This window comes from Erythrolamprus reginae, chromosome 1, assembly GCF_031021105.1.
Source record: "Erythrolamprus reginae isolate rEryReg1 chromosome 1, rEryReg1.hap1, whole genome shotgun sequence".
Taxonomy (NCBI): domain Eukaryota; kingdom Metazoa; phylum Chordata; class Lepidosauria; order Squamata; family Dipsadidae; genus Erythrolamprus; species Erythrolamprus reginae.
The window spans coordinates 113,394,258-113,416,397 of record NC_091950.1 but is presented as its reverse complement, the minus strand read 5'-3'; the positions used below and the strand labels follow the sequence as shown (position 1 = coordinate 113,416,397).

The 22,140-nt window shown below is 39.2% G+C and overlaps 1 protein-coding gene across 4 annotated transcripts in view; it reads left to right on the top strand.

Moving 5' to 3' along the window:
* BDNF (brain derived neurotrophic factor) overlaps positions 1-22,140 on the top strand; it is a 57,544-nt gene that overhangs the window by 24,215 nt on the left and 11,189 nt on the right. Inside the window, exon 1 of one of the 4 annotated variants that reach the window (XM_070735333.1) lies at positions 5,988-6,053. The exons of 2 other annotated variants lie outside the window; for them this stretch is intronic. The gene's annotated coding sequence lies outside the window, so the exon portion shown is untranslated. Of the gene's footprint in view, positions 1-5,987; positions 6,054-10,164; positions 10,379-22,140 lie in introns of those variants that run through there. One more of the 4 variants, XM_070735324.1, reaches the window with a different exon arrangement.

The following is a 22,140-nucleotide window of genomic DNA, read 5'->3' as shown; positions in this document are numbered from 1 at the left end:
AAGAGAAAATGAGGCCGTCTGTGGTTGGGTGGGGCTCCAGTAATTAGGGCTGCTGCTATAAATAGCAGCGTGTGGGTTTGGCCGTTGTGAAAGAGTATCTGATCGCAGTTCTTCAGGAATCGTGTGTTGCTGTTTTCTGGACTTTGTTGATTTTTCACGCCTTTGAAACCAAAGCAGAGCAATGTGTGTGTGTGTCTCACTTCATTGGAAGAAGAAGGGGTGTGAAGTTTCTTCACAGCTGCTAGCTAAGTACTTAATGACTGCTTAAGGAAAATTGTACAGACTACCTGGTTGTTTTGGGACGAGTGCTCTTTGCAATACAAAAAGAGTGCTTAGTTTATTTTGAATTTTGTGATAAAGAACATTGTTTTGAATTTTCAAACGTGTGTGTGTCTGAAATTTGTACCCTTGAATTTTCGGGAGTCTCCTACCAGAGAGCCCGGCAGAACAAAAGGGTGCGTCTTATACACCGAAAAATACAGTAGTTGTAGGAGTGGCATATTTACAATAAAAACCTTCAATGTTTGACAACAGATTCAACTTCCTATTCAACCATGGATTTCAGTGGGTGAATTTAGGTGTCTCACTGTTTAAATCATAAGTTTAACAAGCAATGTCATGTTTTCAAGTCGATCTTCTCAATAGGTTGTTATGAGGATTATATGAGAGAAGATCCTTATGTACTGTAGGCTGTTTGGAGTTCACAAATAAAAAAGTGGACTAGAAATGCGTATTTAGTAAACATCTCCTCAAAATGAAGACCCTTTATGCCATTTCCCACAGCTGCTGAAAAGGTTTTGTATTACTAAAATAAAAAGAGTGCCTCTTTATTATCTCTCTCTGTTACAAACTGAATAATTTTGGATCTCTTGAAGACACTGAATATTATGCAATGTACAATGCATGAATAACACTTCTCTCAGGAGCAGAATCGAGTGGTAATTTGGAAATAGCTTTAAAAGTCTGTTTACAATCTGGAATCAGAAATATGTGGAGTCCTTATCTTTCCAAGAATTTTCTACTCCACACCCACTATCTCCTCTCCTGCATCAGCTGTTCTTCTATTTAGTTAGAAAAGAAATTGAGTGAAACAATCACTGTTATACATATGATCTCCATAAGGGAAACCAAGAGTATAAATATCCTACCTTCTGGAAAGGTATAAGTAGCATTAACAGGAGAAATATGGCCACACAAAGAACTTGGGTTTATCAGCAAATCTAAGCTTGATTTTGGACTCTGTTCATTGTAAAAGCAAAATCTATATCTCCAGTCCAAGTGATGGACTCTACTTCTTTCTTTTTTTATGCAGAACATCTTTCTTTCCTTTCCCCAAATCCCCCTTTTCCCCTAGGATAGTAGTTGTGACATAAAACATGGTGTGTTACATCATATTAAAATTCCCAACATTCTTCAGACTCTGTAAACTGCTTAGAGAGGTCTGGGAAGCACTGGGAGGCAGTGTGTATAAGTTTAAGTGCTATTGCTATTGCTATATCCAAAAATATTTAAGCAAATCAAACCACCTGTTTCTTTCCTGTAAATGGACTTCAATGTGGAATGAGAAATCACAGGGGATTTGTTAAATTGTTTCCCAGCCCACCATATGACCAATGACCAATACTCAATATATTTCTCTGTAACACAATCAGAGTTTCTTATTAAGCACATAATTTTTGTTATTTGGGCATTATCACAAGTTGCCTCTTCATTTAAAGCTGAGAGTGTCCTCAAACCCTTGTCAGTCTGCTGGTGCAGTTATTGGAAAGAATGTTTTATGTCCCCCATAAACATTTGTCCTTATGCATATAGTAATTTCCTGTCCTTAATAATAATTCTGTGCTGTATGATGTAACTAGAAGAGAAGCAAGGAGTGAGTGAAGGAACCTGCATTTTAAATCAATAATGTTTGCATATGTGGAGCAGGAAACCTGCATTTAGAAAGTCTATGTATCCCTTTGGCATTGGAAATGAAACTGAACAAACATTCCTTCTTCTGTTCCAAAGCTAACATAGTGGTTTTGCTTTCATGCCCATAAATTATAAACTTGAATAGGAAGGAAAGAGTTAAAAACGGTCCATATTGCAATAGCAGGAGGTCTGGCCATTCTACTTTAGGCTTCTGACAACATGTCCTACATTTAACCTACAGTCAGGAACTAATTAACAGCACAGATGGGAATGAACTAGCATATGTATAAAGAAACAAAAAATACCTCTAAGATTTTAATCAGCAGCCTTGCCTACTTCTAGGTTAGAAGCCCAAGTATAACCATTAAAGAAAAGCCAATGTGCAAAATATCAATATGATACCTGTGGGAAATCAGTGCCTTGTAATGGTTAAAGCCCAAGATTCTTTTGGCTGGTATGTTGCTGCACAGATATTAGTAAGTCACAAAAATCCACCTATTTGGTTAGAGGGGAAAAATAGGATGCTAAGGAAACCAGCTATTGTCCCCAGTAAATACTATGGGTCTGAAAAGTTTATATCTATTCGGCCACTACAGTTTAAAGAATTGTGATCATTTTTTATTTTGAATTTATGAAATGGATGGATGCGTAAGTTGTTTATATATCACTAGATGTGTCTTCCCAGGTTACTTTTGTTGTTGTTGTTACCTGCTTTTCCCTGCATGGCTGGATAACATGTAAGTCTTAACCTTAAAGATGTGACATTCACCTGATTTTTCATGCCATGTTTGATCTTTTCGTCAGCTTTCTTACAGGTGTACTTTGTTAATATGTTTTCTGAAATTAACACTACCAGTACTTTGAAACTGCTGCAGTAATAATTTTCTTCTTCTTTTGAAGTCTCAGCTGAATGAGCTATGAAAAGAACTTTTTTCAAGTCCTTCCCTTCCTCCCTATTGGATGTAACATAATTTTTTTTAAAAAAAATGTTTCATGCAGAGATACTTATATGTTTTGCTGAATAATGAGTTATATTTAGGACTGGCGTGACAGTATGTTAGCCTTGAAGCTGCAAGTGAAGAAGTCTTCTGGATCAGAGGACTGCATGTGCCTCAACACATACTCCCACTTCCAAAAAATAAGCATAAAACAAATTTAGCAACTTTGTGAGGAAGACAAGGTTACATGTTAGGAAAAAACAATTGCTAAAGAAGCCAGAAGGAGCAAAAATGCTATCTGTGACTGTTTGCCGACTGGGCATAATTTATGAGCTTATGGCTGGATAAAGTAAGTTCCTGGTCCTTTTAAACCAAGGTGATGGAGCTAGAGATGTTCTTAGATGAAAGGACATTATTTTAAAAAATGAAGAAGATTATGATATAGGAAGAATCCATTCCTTAAATGTGAAGAAGGAATGAGGAAGAAGTCTTTTAATTTAGAGCAATGGAAAGATTAGAAGCACAAAGAGATGAGTTTGTGGTATATAGATTTCATAATGGCTTGTCTGCAATTGTGGAAATATTGCACACATCAGGGTCAAAATATTTTAAGTTATAAAATATTGTGCTGGAGATTAAACAATCATTGCATTATATTTTCGAGCCAAAAACAGTGGAAATGTAGCAGGCAGCTACTTAATGGATTGAAATCCAGAAACATTAAGGTAGCACTTTGGAAAAGGCCACTGCCCTGCTCTATGTACATGATTACCTAGACAGATATAGTTCAGTAGTATCAATGCGGTCTGCATTGGCTGCCGATCGGTTTCCGGACACAATTTAAAGTGTTGGTTATGACCTATAAAGCCCTACGTGGCATAGGACCTGATTATCTCTGAGACCGCCTTCTGCCACACAAATCCCAGCATCTGGTGAGGTCCCACAGAGTGGGTCTTCTCGGTGTCCCATCAGCCAGACAATTTCAGCTGGCGGGGCCTAGGGGAAGAACCTTCTCTGTGGGGGGCCCGGCCCTCTGGAACCAGCTCCCCCCAGAGATTCACACTGTCCCCACCCTCCTTGCTTTCCAAAAAAGCTTGAAAACTCATCTTTGCCGCCAGGCCTGGGGCCACTAGATCTCTCCCCCTGACCAACGAGTGTGTTTAGAGTGACCTATTGAGTGAATGATAAATTGAATATTTTTTTAGGATATTTTTAAGTCTTTTAATTGTAATTAATTGGATCAAATTGTTTTACTATGTATTCTGTTTGTTGTGAGCCGCCCCGAGTCCATGGAGAGGGACAGCATACAAATACAATAAATAAATAAATGTATGGATAAGACAATAGTGTTAGACAGGAATGGGTTCATCATCTCTGGCTCTACCGGTGAACTCCCGGAGAGCGGTGTGGGCGCGCTGGCATGAGATTTGGCTTCTGCACATGCACCGGAAATGAAATACCATGCAAGGACACTCACGCCCATGAGATTTTGGCAATTTTTTTGCTTCCACGCATGCGAAGATAGGTAAAACCTCACGCCTGAGCGTTCTTGCATGAGATTTTGCTTCTGGCGCATAGACAGAAGCCAAATTTCATGCGGGCGCAGGCATGCACACATCAGGGACGTGGAGATGCATGCACATCTCCATTTCCGGTACCACACTGTAGCCCATACTGGGTGCAAACCACTACTGGTGTTAGAAGAAAAAGTAGGGTCAGACTTGGATCCAACTGAATCTCTACCAAAGAAATAGACTCCAACTAAACCAGTAAAAGCAGGCTGCTGGCACATTTCATATATTGAATAGCAAATAAGCTTTAAATTGATCCTTGTGGGCTGAGGACTGAACAGCATCTGATTTGGAAAGATGTAAATATTTCAGAAAATATACTGGGTCAGGATTAGAAATGGATTAATAAGAAAGAGGCGCTTCACCTGGCAACGGAAGTCCAGAGGTGGGGCATCCCAGTGGCAGCGGCGGGTTCGTAAGGTGAAAATAGTTTGGAAGAAGAGGCAAAAAAATCTTAAACCCCAGGTTCGTATCTCGAAAAGTTCGTATGACGAGGGATCACTGTAACTCATTCTTCATATCAGGTTCAGTGCCAAAGGGATGGAAGATAACCAACCTGATACAATTTTTAAAAAGTGAATCTAGAGGAAACTTAGCCAGGTATAAGATGCTCAGTTTAACATCTACTGGGTGGGGGAATTGTAGATCTATTGGTACAAAAAATACTAAGCATATAGAGGAATATACATGTGGATTTTACAATGATAAATCCTGTCTTTATCAATCTTCTGGAGGTTTTTCTTTAACAATATCAACAAGGCCAGTGGTGGGTTTCTACCACTGGATCTAGTGCGCCGCTCCAGTAACAGCCCGTCGATTGTGCAATTCTGGCACAACTACTCTGGTCTGTCTTTGTCAGTCCATGCATACCACCATCTTTTTTTATATAGTTTTCCATGATTTTCAGCTCTCTGAGCATGCACAGAAGGAAAATTGTCCTTCTGCATATGCCGCTAGGATACACGCACATGTACACATGAAGAACTCACCCCTGAAGCAAGCAGATTGGCTATTGACAATAGTGAGTAAAACTAACACTTCCTGTATCAAACCAGGACAAAAATATATTAGGCTCATTGTGGTTAGCCAAATGATTTAGACACAAAAGTTATGAAAAAGGATACTCCATCCTAGGTACTATTGACAGAGAATGAAAATAAACCTGCCTACACTGAAATGCTATCCTAAAAATCCATTATATATCCACACCTACAATTCACCTACCTATTGTGAACTTGGGAAAATGTAATAAAACTGGAAAAATTACAGTGGAAATTATCAGGGACCTTGAAAACCTCCTTGTAAGAAAAGAGAAACATAACTGAGATATATAAATTCATGTATGGCATGAATAACATAGTAAGAAATTTTCACTTGTCTTTCAATACAGTAAGATCAGAAACCATCCAATGGAATTGAAAGGAAATTTAAGAGAAATGAAATGTCCTACTTCATATATTCTTTATAAATACTCCCCTATCTTGGATGGCTTTAGAAGAAAATTAGATAAATTCATGGAATGCAGGTTTATTAAGCAAGCTGAGAATAGCATGCTTCCCATACAAGCTTCAAAGAAACAAGTGTGAGTTTTCATCTCTTGCTTGCAAGTGTATGCCCTTGGTTGGGCCCTCAGGTAACAAATACTGGAGTAAGATGGCCTTCATTTGGCAAATTATGTACCTTTCACCTAGGACATCTAGGTGAATGTTATGTGGTTATAAAAATCCAGACAATACCAAAAAGCTGTTTGTATGTATTTGCTGATATCTAGAGGTCATTTAGGCTTTGAGCGGTCACTAAATGAACTGTTGTAAGAGAAGGACTACCTGTATTATTCTATCTAGATTTATTTATTTATTTATTTATTTATTTATTTATTTATTTATTTATTTATTTAATCATATTTATATGCCGCCCTTTTCCTCGTGGACTCAGAATGGTGAACAATAAAAAAATGAATACAAAGTTAAAAACCCCACAATAAAAACATTCATCCTTCATTCATTCATCAGTAGGCCAAGATGTAGATCAGAACAAGAGGCCTACCAGCAAAGTCATGTTTTTAGGACCTTTCGGAAGGCCAGGAGCATGGGGGCGATACAAATAGAAACATAGAAACATAGAAGACTGAGGGCAGAAAAAGACCTCATGGTCCATCTAGTCTGCCCTTATACTATTTCCTGTATTTTATCTTACAATGGATATATGTTTATCCCAGGCATGTTTAAATTTTGTTACTGTGGATTTACCAACCACGTCTGCTGGAAGTTTGTTCCAAGGATCTACTACTCTTTCAGTAAAATAATATTTTGTCATGTTGCCTTTGATCTTTCCCCCAACTAACTTCAGATTGTGTCCCCTTGTTCTTGTGTTCACTTTCCTATTAAAAACACTTCCCTCCTGAACCCTATTTAACCCTTTAACATATTTAAATGTTTCGATCATGTCCCCCCTTTTCCTTCTGTCCTCCAGACTATACAGATTGAGTTCATTAAGTCTTTCCTGATACGTTTTATGCTTAAGACCTTCCATCATTCTTGTAGCCCATCTTTGGACCCGTTCAATTTTGTCAATATCTTTTTGTAGGTGAGGTCTCCAGAACTGAACACAGTTCTCCAAATGTGGTCTCACCAGCGCTCTATATAAGGGGATCACAATCTCCCTCTTCCTGCTTGTTATACCTCTAGCTATGCAGCCAAGCATCCTACTTGCTTTTCCTACTGCCCGACCACACTGCTCACCCATTTTGAGACTGTCAGAAATCACTACCTCTAAATCCTTCTGTTCTGAAGTTTTTGCTAACACAGAACTGCCAATGCAATACTCAGATTGAGGATTCCTTTTCCCCAAGTGCATTATTTTACATTTGGAAACATTAAACTGCAGTTTCCATTGCTTTGACCATCTCTGGGAGACGCTGGTTCCAGAGTGCCGGAGCCACCACAGAGAAGGCCTTCCCCTGTGGCCCTGCCAGTCAGCATTGTTTGGCTGATGGGACCCAGAGGAGGCTGACTGTGTGGGATCTGATCGGTCACTGGGATGTGTGAGGCTTCTTTGGTGTTATCTCTTTCCAGTAATCTAGTGTTCATTTGGACTTTTTGCAGCCCATATTGAATATACTGTACTTAAGGTGGATCAGTTTTCAGCATTTTCTATAGCAGGGGTCATCAAACCTGGCAACTTGAAGACTTGTGGACTTCAGTTCCCAGAATTCTCCATCCAGCTCTCGAAGTTGAAGTCCGTAAGTCTTCAAGTTGCCAAGTTTGAAGACCTGTGCATACAGGAAATGCCAATTATGTTAGAGAAAACTAAAATAAATTGGGCTTTGCCGACTTGCATGGATTGTTGCAGAAGTGATTTAGTGAATAATAAACTGTTCCTGTATTTACAGTACATTCAATGTGGAAAAACATTTAGGGCCAGTGTCATTGATTTATTGTGTGCACGTTTAGACTAGAAAACTGATTTATGGTATTTTAAAATACTGATTGTTCCACCCAATGTAGCTTTCTTCAAGACTTCAGCATAAAGGCACTTACATATTTACATTTTGAGGAAAAATAAATATTTATGGCAGGTGTCATTAATTTGTACAGTAAACATTTGTTACACATATCTGATATATGATCTTTGAAAATACTTAACTGTTTTCTGGCAAAGCAGCTTCGCAAAACGACATAACTAGAGAGAAACCTGCATAAAAGTACATAGCATGCATGCTTTTTTTCTTGATGCTCTTCATTCAGTCCATCGGATCATTTCACGCACATGCAACATTTTATGTACATGTTGAACTGCAGAAAGTAAAAATATGGTGATATCACTCTCATACAAATCCAGATTACTTATGCATAGGCCTTCCTTCCTTTCTTCTGTTCTGTCGGGGTCTCTGGTAGAATCCTCCCAAAAATTCACAGGTACAAATTTCAGACACACACACGTTTGAAAATTCAAAACAATGTTCTTTATAATGAAAATTCACTTAAACTAAGCCCTCTTTTGGTATAGCAAAGAGTACTTGTCTCCAAACAAACTGGTAATTTATACAAGTCCCTTATCAGTTCTGTGATACTTAGCTTGCAGCTGTGAGGCAATTCACAGTCCTTCTTCTTTCACAAAGTGAAACACACTTTGCTCTGGTTTAGTTTCAAAGCGGGGGAAATCAGCACACAAAAAGTCAAAGTCAGTAAAGCAGTCACGAAACACAACGATCAGATAATCCTCCACAATGGCCAAACCCACAGGCTGCTATTTATAGCAGCCTCACTAATTACCACAGCCCCACCCAACCACAGGTGGCCTCATTTTCTTTGATAATAATCTCTCAGTTGTTGTTGCCTATGCTTCGCTCTCCAGATGCCTGGCTGTATCATTAACTCTTGTTCTGAATCCAAGGAGGAGCTAGATAATTGATCTCCTTCTGAGCTGTCTGCCACACTCTCCTCCTCCCTGTCACTCATGTCTTCTTGGTCAGAGGAGCCTTCATCAGCAGATTCCACTTTGGGGGGCAAAACAGGCCTGCAGCATGTGGATGTCTCCCCCACATCCACAGTCCTTGGGGCAGGAGCTGGGCCAGAGCTAACCACAACACCTTCCTTCCTTCCTTCCTTCCTTCCTTCCTTCCTTCCTTCCTTCCTTCCTTCCTTCCTTCCTCCTTTGCTCCTTCCCTCTCCTTACTCTCTTTGCACTTGCTATTGATATATTTAAAATATAACTGTGTTTCATGATCATGAGAGATTATGACCCATAATAAGTTGTAAGATTTCTGAATTCAGTTTCAGAATTTTACCTTTTAGATTAGCTGAATTTTTGTCACACAATACCTTTCTAAGATGCATAACAGTAACAAGGTATTACTTTTAATGGAAGGAATGTCAGGAGGCACCACAACCTGCTCTAAATCAAAAGACAAGCCTGAAATAAACCAGGTTTTTCCTTGTGTCAGATGGTTTAAAATGGAAAGTTGAAAATACATAAATTAAGAATGAAAGGTTCGGTTTCTCCAGCAAGGGGGCAAAAATCCTTTCCTATCTGTGGAAAGAGAAACATAGTTTAAAGCCCCATTTAGCTTTGTATAAATAATTTATATAAATGCATATGTGTGTGTATACAGTTACAAATCTGATAAATGTATAAATCACTTTATATTATTTTTGTCTGGGTGTATTTATATACATTTGGGGGGCATGAAGAGGTTGTAGTAAATCCTTGAGCAGAGTTCCTACCCAGTGATTATATACTACTGGTGCATTGTGTTCTGTTATTAATTACAATGTTAGAACACTTGTTACTCACTTAAATAACAGTCAGTGCATATGTGTTTGTGTAAATATTCATAATTGAGGAACAAAACCATTCATTTCAAGTGTATCCCACAGCCAAAGGTTTTCAGGGCAATTCTGGTATTGTGGCAACAAAACCATGTAATTAAACAGAGATAGCAGTGAATGTTCAACATGTACTAGTCGGGGCAGGAATCAGCCATGACTGCCTGCACAGTTTTCATTTAAAGCATTACAAACATTTTCCTGCTGCCTGAGCTCTAGTGTAATGGCTGAGAAGCAGGCCTCCTTAAACCCAGCTGTTAACTAAATGGCTCATTATGGCAAATCATACATATTGCCCTTTTATGTTGTGGTGGGATTTTAGCCTTCTGCTTCTAACTTTCTTCCTGGGGCCACCCAGCTCAGAACCAGAACACAAGCTTGACTGAGTAAATAAGACTGGGCATGTGCTAGGAGCAGTTTTAAAAAAAACCCCACAGAGATTGTGGAATGGCTAGTTCCAAAATGATTGACACCTTCATCAACAAATACAAATAGTTACAAGCAAAACAATAAAGCTTGTTGTTGCTATTGCCCATTGGAGCTGTGCTACCAACTATGGCTAATAGCACATTGACTTGTCTGCTTTTTGCTACTTTAACCAGAGCTACCCAGCATCAGAAGTTCAGCAAAAGTAGATAAGGTGGCCACTTATCCTCCTGATTCTATCAATCTTTTTCTATCAAAAATTTGGTCAGATGTTCCCCATTAGAACTGTATCCTGGAATGCTGCATTTCTTAATAACATTTCTTTCCTGCACGCGACTTTTCAGGCATGTATTAACAGAACGCTACAAATAGTTCTGCATGCGCCTTTGGATGGCTGGCAATGAATGTTCATGGTGGCAAAGGAAGGTTTGCCTAAATTGTTGCTTGCAGTGGATACAATATTTCTAGAGAATGAATATAATTTGTTGCCATGAAATATCCATCTTGGCAGAATGGTAGATGGCCTTCTATTCACATTCTCATATTTCTTGACATCATGTGCTTTGGCATCTGGTGTGGCGATTGAGAAAAAGAAGCTACATCTGAGAGAACAGATCTAGTCCAGGATCTTTCCCCTACTTTCTCTGCTCCAAGTATGAAAGGGGGAAACACATGAAGTTCCTTAATAACTTCTGTTCCTTAGGGGTATAACATTCTAAAACCAGTAGTGATCCAATTAGGATTCACTCACCCATTCCCACTTGTTTAAAAAATTGAACATATGTTATTACGCATTTTTAAAATAGGCTCTAAAAAAATAAGACCTGTTCAATTTAGTATGATTGTGAACCATTATTAATTCAAAATTCAGAGAATGTGTATCACATGTTTCATGATCAATCCTATTGATTCTTCAGCATCAGATAAAAACTATTGGTGTCCATGTTTCGCTACAGACTGAGCATAATGAAAAGCAACATGTTTTCATAATGTTTCTTCACAAAAAAGCTGTAAACCTTTGAATTGACTATTGCTAGAAGTATTTTTTTAAAGAAACATCATTCAATAGTGGTATGCATATAGACTATAATAGTTATCTTTCATTGTTGCTAACCAATTAAGACTAATGAGAACATTGTAGAAAAAGGAAAAATAAGATTTTGGTAAATTAATATAATTATTGCATCTTCACTGAATAACATTGGTTAACTCTGACTGCTGAGACATTTGAATTTTTAACCATGTTTTTCTACTTATTCCCAAATCAATTTTGGTCTCTGAGGAATATTTATTTATTTTTTTACATACATCCATGTATTAAAATAAAATGCATTTATTCATTTATTTATGTTTTAAATATATACTCACACGTTCCTGGCAAAGCTAGTTTATACAAAACAATAATATGCTCATAAAAACAACTACACCTATCAATAAATGATAAAAACCATCACAATTAATAGTGACATTTATATAAGCATAAATGAGCTTCAGTAAGGAAATGCCAGGCTCTAAAATCACGTTTTCATATAACTTAAAAAGTAATCAAAGAGCTTAAGACAATGGGGAGGGAAATTTTCAGCACTAGAGCCACTGCGGAGAAGGTCCTAGCCTGAATGTATTCCAGCTAAACTTTATTCCTTCAAAGAATGGTCAATAGATGAGTGAAATTGCCAATTAGTAATATAAAAGGAGTGTTTTTCCTTTAGTTAGGCAGGTCCTGAACTGTGAAGGGATTTATATGTTAGAACAAGCACACTGAATTTGACTCAGAAAAAATATGACAAAGTGGGTGGTATATGTTTAAAAACAAAATGAAGCTCAATTAGATCCCATTGTTTGTGTAATCTGTTTAATGATTGCTTATAATTACTAAACAGCATTTTCATCACCGTGAAGATATGAGAGTTCTCAAAAGTCTTCTAGGTTACTTAGGCACTGTTCAAATGACATCAGTTAAACCAACCCATATTTCATCTAATTTCATCATGAGGGTCATAAGTCCAGCCCTGAATTAAGGCATTTCAGTCAACAATTTAAATTGAAATTGGCGTGGAAAAGGTCTGTCACAATGAGGAAGATATTGTATTTTTGCCAACAGATCTTGAGTGTGACATACTTCAAATAATACTGATTAGAGGTGTTGTCTATTGGAAGATACCTACCACAAAGTTTGAATCAGATTAAAGTATAGATCACTTTGAAGATGTTTGACCATCTCCCTTTCTTCTTTAAAAATCTGTAATTCTGAGAAGGTTCAAAGATTTCTAATAAAAAAGTCTCAAGATTCTTTTCAAGTTACAATTTATAGAATTTGATGCAGGCGGAAGCCATGACATTTAAAATAATAAAATACAATAAAACAAATAAAAGAGATTTCAAGCAGGAATTGGACAGCCATTTGTCTGGGATGATCTGAAAGTTCCTGTCCAACCATGGGAACCTGAAGTCCCTAACTGCTAGATCTGCAGGTCAGCGGTTCAGATCTCATCACCAGCTCAAGGTTGACTCAGCCTTCTATCCTTCCGAGGTGGATAAAATGAGGACCCGGATTGTGGGGGCAATATGCTGACTCTGTTAAAAAGTGCTATTGCTAATATGTTGTAAGCTGCCCTGAGTCTAAGGAGAAGGGCAGCATAAAAAAAATGAATAAATTTATTTATTTATTGGATTTGTATGCCGCCCCTCTCCATAGACTTGGGGCGGCTAACAACAGTGGTAAAAACAACATGCGACAATCCAATACTAAAACAGCTAAAAACCCTTATTTTAAAACCAATCATACATACAAACATACCATACATAAATTGTAGAAGCCTAGGGGGAAAAAATATCTCAGTTCCCCCATGCCTGATGACAGAGGTGGGTTTTAAGAAGCTTAGAAAGCCAAGAAGGGTGGGGGCTATTCTAATCTCTGGGGGGAGTTGGTTCCAGAGGGCCGGGGCTGCCACAGAGAAGGCTCTTCCCCTTAAATAAATAAATATTTCTAGGATGAAACACACTGGGATCTAGTGCAGGCTGTAGAAACAATGGTCTGAAAGTGAGCATGACTAATAGTGAAGCAACAGAAGGAACTTCTCTATAAATCAAGGTTGCATAGAGTTTTGAAATGAATAATAGCTGCAAAACATGATGAAACTGAATACATTTCTGCATAAAATGAAGAGAGTTGTCAGAAGAACGTTTTCCTCTTCTGTCAAAATATTTGACCGAGAAATACTTTACAATTTTCATTGTTAAACTGTGGAGCTCATTTCACAGCAAAACTTTTAAAAGGATAGTGTAGGTGACTTAGGCCTAAACTGCAAAAATCTGAATGAACACTGGAGGGCAGAAGACAAAATTTTCTTAATCATTTTTCCTGCATATATTGATCATCCAAATTTTTACAGTCCAAATCTGATAACTTTAATATAGATTAAACTACCAAAGATGAAGAAACTCTCAAACTATCATAATGCTAAATTTATATCATCCCTAATATGAGAGGTAGAATATTTGTTGGAATGTACAGTGATACCTCATCTTACGAACCCCTCTTCATACGAACTTTTTGTGATACGAACCCGGTGCTTAAGATTTTTTTGCCTCTTCTTCCGAACTATTTTCACCTTACGAACCCGAGCCGCCGCCACTGGGATGCCCCGCCTCGGGACTTCCGTTGTCAGCTGAAGCACGGGGATTTTCCTGAGGGTCCCCTCGCTGGGAAACCCCACCTCCGGACTTCCGTTGTCACCCGAAGTGTGGGGATTCCTCTGAGGCTCCCCTCGCTGGGATTCAAAGCAGTGCCGGCAAAAATGAAAGGAATCCAGAGGTGGGGTTTCCCAGCGAGGGGAGCCTCAGGGGAATCTCAGCACTTCGGCTGGCAACGGAAGTCGAGGCGGGGCATCCCAGCGGCGCAAGGCAAAAGGGGTGACTTTTGGGATGGGGTTGCACACATTATTTGCTTTTACATTGATTCCTATGGGGAAAATTGCTTCATCTTACAAACTTTTCATCTTATGAATCTGGTGATGGAACAAATTAAGTCCGTAAGACGAGATATCACTCTACTTTATGCACTTTTTACTTGTTGCGGTTGTTTCATAGTTTGCCATCATGGTAACACAATGTAGGATTAAAATTTTCTTTCTGTGATGCAAACGAGTGTTTCCTACCTCAAGGATGGCAGATATATATATATATTTAAATGTTGTCAGAATGTCAAAGAGAAAGAAATCTAGAATACAGAGAAAGATAAAGAATGGGCATTCCATTTCTACATGAATATTGGATCATCTCTACCTTCATGAAGTATTGGTCAATAGAGTGATTAAATCAACATCTTATCTAATGTTCAACTAGTTTCATGATTGATGCAAAAGCTATTACATTCTTAAACGGAACAAAATAGTTTTTCATGTTGCAACTTTATAGCTTGGTTTCCACATAATCTCTTGTTGGTTTTGAAGTCTCAATCACTGCATTTAACACTGATTGCCATTATCTGTTGTACTATAATGTAGTTGGCTTGCTGTGTTATCTGGGCAAATTATAAACCAGTAAACAGGCAAACAAGGGGAGTACTTCTAACATCACTATTTTGGGAGCACTTGAAGTCATTAGTATGTGGTTAGGGTGTGTGTATGGTGTGTTTTCAGTAATTAAAATAATAATTATATGGTTGAGTGAATATGTATCCTCAAGGATAACTTGTGTGTGCTGAACAGCCAGTGGCACATGCATCTGAGACTAATCCTTGCTCTCCGTAAATTCAGTTCTTGAAAATCATGTGCTAACATGCAATCCATTTCAGTATCTGTTTACACACCTATGAAAAGATATAAAAAGTAGGAAATGGAGCAATGGAATCCTACATGCACAGGCACAAAAATAAAATTCTAGTTTTCTAAACTTATTCCCCCTGCTGATAGTGATTTATCTATTGATAAATATATTTTTATATTATTCTTTGTTTCTCAGAAATAATCAATGTGCATCAGACTGCCATTTCCTTTTGATAATTTTTTCAAAAAAGTAACTTTAATATAGGGTACAATAGAATAAAAGAGTTGGAAGGGTCCTTGGAGGTCTTCCATTTCAAACCCCTGCTCAGACAGGAAGCCCTATATCAGTGATGGCAAACTTATGGCATGGGTGCCACAGGTGGCACTCAGAGCCATATCTGCTGGCACACAATTTGTTGCTCTAGCTCAGCTCCAACACGCATGTGTGTGCCGGCCAGCTGATTTTTGGCTCACACAGAGGTTCTGGGAGGGAGTTTTTGGCTTCCAAAGAGCCTCCGGGGGAGATGGGGAAGGACATTTTTACCCACCCCTGGCTCCAGGAAAGCCTTTGGAGCCTGGGGAGGGCAAAATGCAAGCCTACTAGACTCAGCAGAAGTCGGGAAATAGGGCGTTTCCAGCCCCCAGAGGGTCTCTGGCAGGCAGGGGAAGCTCTTTTCGCCCTCCCCAGGCATTGAATTATGGGTGTGGGCACTTGTGCATGCACAATAGCATGTAAGCACACTCTTTCAGCACCCAAGGAAAAAAAGGTTCACCATCACTGCCCTATATCATTTCAGACAAATGGTTGTCCAATCTCTTCTTTAAAACTTCCAGCGTTGGAGCATTCACAGCTTCTGGAGGCAAATTCTTCCACTGATTAATTGTTCTGTCAGGAAATTTCTCCTTAGTTCTCCTAAGTTCTAAATTGCTTCTCTCCTTGATTAGTTTCCACCCGTTGCTTCTTGTCCTGTCCTCAGGTGCTTTGGAGAATAGCTTGACTCCCTCTTCTTCATGGCAACTCTCTCTTCTTTGAGATATTAGAACACTGCTATCATGTTTTAACCTCTAGTCCCTTAATCATCTTTGTTGCTCTTCTCTGCACTCTTTGTAGAGTCTCAACATCTTTTTTACATTGTGGTAAGTGGTCACCAAAACTGGATGCAGAATTCCAAGTGTGGCCTTACCAGGGCATTAAAAAGTGGTATTAACACTTCATGTGATCTTGATTCTGTCCTTCAGTTAATGTAGCATAGAACTGTAGCTGTTGACACACAGCTGGAAGGCAGGTATGTGAGTATTTTATATAACTCCTTCCCAATATATTCCACATCTGGAGTACACAATCTCCACATTTAGACAGGCCTACCAAATCTACTGTAGGCTGCAAAACTAGACCACTAGATAGCAGGCAAGAAATATAGAAATGTATTTTAAATTAATTTGGTGAGGGGCGGCATACAAATCTAATAAATAATAACTATAACAATAACAACAACAATAATAATAATAACAATCATCATCATCATCAACATCATCACCATCATCATTCTGATTTTTGCAGACCTAGTAATGCTAGGGTTACTAGCAGCTGTTTCAGAGGCACATTTAGTGTTTTCTTGTATCACTTTGTTGCCATCTAACACTCATTAGGATTTATGCTGCACAAATCTAATACCCTTTGCAAATTAAATTAATTAAATTAAATGAACCAAGCCATATTCAGGAATGTTTTATAAGAGATTATTCTTTCAGTATATTTGATTTCTCAGCCTACAGTTTGATCTAAACTATTCTGGAAGTGCCTTACACAGCAGGTCCTTATTCTATATTCCTTGCAGTGCTGGGTTCTTCCCAGTTTCGACTAGTTCTATAGAGCCACCAGTAATTTGGCGCCCTGGGTTGCTGGAACTGGCTGAAACCCAAGCTTTCCATGCCCCTGAGCTGGTTCTCTTGGCGGCACAGTAGGTGGCACCATCTTGTTTTTTTCTTCTGCACATATACAGAAGCTTTTTTTTATAGTACTGCGCATGCACAGAGGGTCATTTCCAGGAAGTGACATGTGCACGCGAGAACGAAGCAAGTGAATGTGTTGCAAAATATGTACTTCCATTGCAATGCGAACCAATGGGGAAGGTAAGTAGCACCCACCCCGATTCCTTGGTCGATTTTTATTAATAAAAATAGGGAAGGCATATCCAGATGATAGCTCTAAACATTTATGTTACGGGACTCAGCCAATGAAGTCTTAGATGTCTTAGTGTTTTATTATTTATTTATTTATTTATTTTATTTATTTCTTTTATTATTTATTTATTTTATTTATTTATTTATTTATTTCTTTTATTATTTATTTATTTATTTATTTATTTATTAAATTTGTATGCCGCCCCTCTCCGTAGACTCGGGGTGGCTCACAGCAATATGTAAAATACAAATCTAATATTCAAAAAACTAAAAACCCATAATTTTAAAAAACATACACACAACATACCATACATATATAGGCCTGGGGAAGATGTCTTAGTTCCCCCATGCCTGATGGCAGAGGTGGGTCTTAAGAAGTTTACGAAAGACAAGGAGGGTGGGGGCAATCCTAATCTCTGGGGAGAGCTGGTTTCAGATGGTCGGGGCCACCACAGAGAAGGCTCTTCCCCTGGGTGCCGCCAGATGACGTTGTTTAGTCGACGGGACCCGGAGAAGGCCAACTCTGTGGGACCTAACTGGTCGCTGGGATTCGTGCGGCAGAAGGCGGTCCCGGAGATATTCTGGTCCGGTGCCATGAAGGGCTTTATGGATCATAACCAACACTTTGAATTGTGACCAGAAACTGATCGACAACCAATGCAGACTGCGGAGTGTTGGTGAAACATGGGCATACCTAGGGAAGTCCATGATTGCTCTCGCAGCTGCATATTGCTATTGACAAATGCTTCCTTCTGCATCTTTGAACTTCAATATTTTAAAAACATTGTTGACAGATGTGGCTGAAAAATACATTTGATCTGGAGGTGAATAGATTTTTAAAATGGGAGCATTGGTATTAGTCTCACCCTTCTCAACCACAAAAATGAATGCAATTGCAGTCATGCCAATCAGCACAAATGGCTATAATCCAACATCTGTGTGGATCGTTTGCTTTCCCTCTGAGAAATGAGTAAAGGAACACCATAATGAATGTTATAATATTTGGAATTTGCATACCCATTATATACATGTAGTAAATTTTAAACAAAAATACCATAGGTTTTGTGCATAGAATATGCATATTAACGTTTGGAATAGAGTGCATAATGAATAAAATTACTACTCACCCTACTACATGATTTGGATTATGCATTTAACATTCGGGAGCTGAAATCCCAAACTAAACTTTACATATGCCCAAGGGTTTTGACATGCTTGATAGATTTTTTAAAAACATTTCCTTTTCTTAGATCAGCAGACTGCCATCTGTTTTTGAAAGTATCTTCAGCTTGCTATGGGAAATTGATGGGTGAGGGGCTGCTGTTTGACAAGCACAAGCCCATAGTTCTATGTCAGAGCACAGAATGTTTCATACAGTTGTTGGGATTTCAGCCTGGTTAGAGAAACAGTGCCAGTGAATGCCTTCCTCTGTGGCAACGTCCAGGATCTTCAATAAAGGTCAACAGATGATCAAGCACCAAACATTTGCCCCCTAACCCAGACTTCTTTCAAGCTGCTGGCCAGTCAATCAGTGTTGATGTTTATAGCTGATTCCAAAGGAACCTGTACAGATAAATCCACATTGGTATGCTGGAGCCAGATCCCACTGGCTTGAAACAGCCAATACTATATTTTCTGGAATTTTTAAAGCCAGTTGAAAGTAGAGTTAAGACTTTGTGCCTAGTGGCCTTTGGGGGGGGGGGGGGTTCTTTCATAGCTAGTTTGGGAGCAGCAATTAAACTGGCAGAGTCAGCTCTTAATATTTACCAGCACATTATTGCCATCTATATCAGGCTACTCAGACCATACTTAAATATAAATGCATCTCAAAAACTTTTCCACCCCATCCTTTCAGATCAGCATTCATTCCTGGTAATGTCTGGGCTAGTTCTGGCAGTTTTCTTGGCCACGCTTTTTGGAAGTGGTTTTCCAGTATCGCCATCTTCCTTAGGCTAAGAGAGAGGGAGTTTATTCCGCTGGCTTGGTGCCTAAGGTGGGAATTCATGTTTCCTAAGGGTGGTGCCTTGGCCGCAAGCTGGATGTTGAAGAAAAATGCTACCACTTAAAATAAAAATAAACTATTAATTACATTGCTTACTAATGTAATTAATAGAAGATGCCTTATTCAGAACTATTGTTGCATCTTCAATTTTAGTCTAAGGCCGTGATGGCGAACCTATGGCACATGTGCTGGAAGTGACATGAAGAGCCATCACTCCAGGCACATGAGCCATCACCCGTTGCTTTTCCAGGTTCTGGCACTCTGGCCAAATGGTCTTCACATGCGTAGGAACATTGGAAATCAGAAGATCAGCCGCCTGATGTGCATGGGTGCATCAGGAAGATGATCTTTCACTTTCCGACACATGCATGTGCACCGCCTACCTGGTCTTCCAGTTTCTGGCATGCTTGTGCACGTGAAGACCAGCTGGCCATTGTGTGTCTGCGCAACGGAAACTGGAAGGTAATATTTCCAGTGCGTACATGTGCACCTGGCAGCTGCTCTTCCGGTTTCTGGTATACACATGCTCCCATTTTGGAAACTCTGGTTTAAGGGTTTTTTCTGTGAATGCCAGAAGTAATATTAATTAGATGAACGTTTGCCTCTGTTTGAAGAAAGAGGGAGAGATAACAGATAGCTAGTTAACTGAGCTGGACTTAGTTTCATTTTTCTTATTGTCATCGGACTTTAGTTTGATTACTGGGATTATTGTAGACACAAAAATGTGAAATCACAGTTTCAGTTCTCCATCCGCGTCAAGTTCTTCCCAAAAATCTTGCATGTCATAATGTATGTATTATTATTAATTTTAGGGTGCTTTCATTTATTGCTTACATGGGGTAAAGGCAACTGCCTTGGCCATTCCATTAAGAGAAAATTTTGGAGAGATTTATAGAATAAGTAATAAGCAAAGAAATGGTCTGAATCCCATTACGTTACTTAGTCCAACATGATAGTATTGAAATGTTTACTGCTAATTGATAGATGACTATTAGTTCTGTGTAGCCATCTGATACTGCCTCTTCTTTTTTGCTAAAAAAAAACCCCTTTCACATTCTTCTCTGCTATAATATGGGATAAGGATTTGAGAATTGTTTAAGTACATTCTCCTTCTGCTGCCCCCCCCCATAATTCTCAACGCAATTAGTAAAGTGCAAATACTAATAAATATTTGCAAAACAAGATGGGTGGGTATCAAACATCTGAAAGCCATTATGTATGTCATGCTTGACTTATGGTAGTACGGTATGTGATAAAACATGAGAGGGGCAAAGTGGGGTCCTTAATTGATAGCATAGACAAAATAGTGGAAGAGCCTGTTGAAACATAGCATAGTCTCACTCCAGCAAAACAAATATTAAGTATTTACAAATGTTGTTAATGCCTGTCTTTGCAACATGAAGATACTTGCTGGTAACTATGTTCTTGCATGTAAGGAATGACAGACCCAAAAGCATAGAAAGGCATCAGGTCTTGAGTATCTATGGGAGAAATGTTCCTTGGCAACAGCCCAATCTACTTCACCAGATCTTGCACATAGTAACACAATTTTTCTTAAAGAGTTCCTGAAGCACTTCAGATAATATGGGTGTCAACAGACCCTAACTCAACCCTGATAAGACAGAGTGGCTGTGGGTTTTGCCTCCCAAGGACAATTCTAGCTGTCTCTCCATCACCCTGTGGGGGGGGGGATCATTGACCCCCTCAGAGAGGGTCTGCAATTTGGGTGTCCTCCGCAATCCACAGCTCACATTAGAGAAACACCTTTCAGCTGTGGCGAGGGAGGCGTTTGCCCAGGTTCGCCTGGTGCACCAGTTGTGGCCCTATTTGGACTGGGAGTCACTGCTCACAGTCACTCATGCCCTCATCACCTCGAGGTTCAACTACTGTAACGTGCTCTACATGGGGCTACCTCTGAAGAATGTTTGGAAACTTCAGATCATGCAGAATGCAGCTGCGAGAGCAATCATGGGCTTCCCAAGGTATGCCCATGTTACACCAACACTCCGCAGTCTGCATTGGTTGTCGATCAGTTTCCGGTCACAATTCAAAGTGTTGGTTATAACCTATAAAGCCCTTCATGGCACCGGACCAGAATATCTGCGAGACCACTTTCTGCCGCACGAATCCCAGCGGCCGGTCAGGTCCCACAGAGTTGGCTTTCTCGGGGTCCCGTCGACTAAACAATGTCGACTGGCAGGACCCAGGGAAAGAGCCTTCTCTGTGGTGGCCCTGACCCTCTGGAACCAGCTCTCCCCAGAGATTAGGATTGCCCCCACCCTCCTTGCCTTTCATAAACTTCTTAAAACCCACCTCTGCCGTCAGGCATGGGGGAACTGAGACATTTCCCCTTGCCTATGTAGTTTTATGTATGGTATGCTTGTGTGTATGCTTTTTAAATAATGGGGGTTTTAGGCTTTTAATGTTAAACTGTTATTTTAGACTTTTAAAATTACATTTGTTACTGTATATTGTTTTATCACTGCTGTGAGCCGCTCCGAGTCTGCGGAGAGGGGCGGCATACAAATCTATTAAATAATAATAATAATAATAATAATAATAATAATAATAATAATAATAATAATAATATGTGAACTGTTATAGAGGGGGCTAAAACATATGGGTAGACTAGATGAGAACTAAATTAATTCTAGTTGCATGCACTTCTTGATTACATAGAATTAACAGTAGTGTGTTTTATATTCATTGTTTCAGGACAAGAAGTGTCCTATATCTTTAATTGCCTGTTCCTAAGGACAATACTTCAATTGAACATTCAACAGAATACGGCATCCATTCTACAACACAAATATTTAGGTCATATTTTTGTTACCAACTTGGAGCATTAGCTGTTCCTCCTGCTGTCTGAAGAACCCTCCCATTTTCCACAATGCCAGATGATTAGTCAGAAGCTCAGCAGCAGATATGGCAATTTTAATCAGTGTTTTCATGCAGGTCCCAAGAGGACACATGAACATTCAACATGCTCCCACCTTACCAAAGAAAACAGCCAAG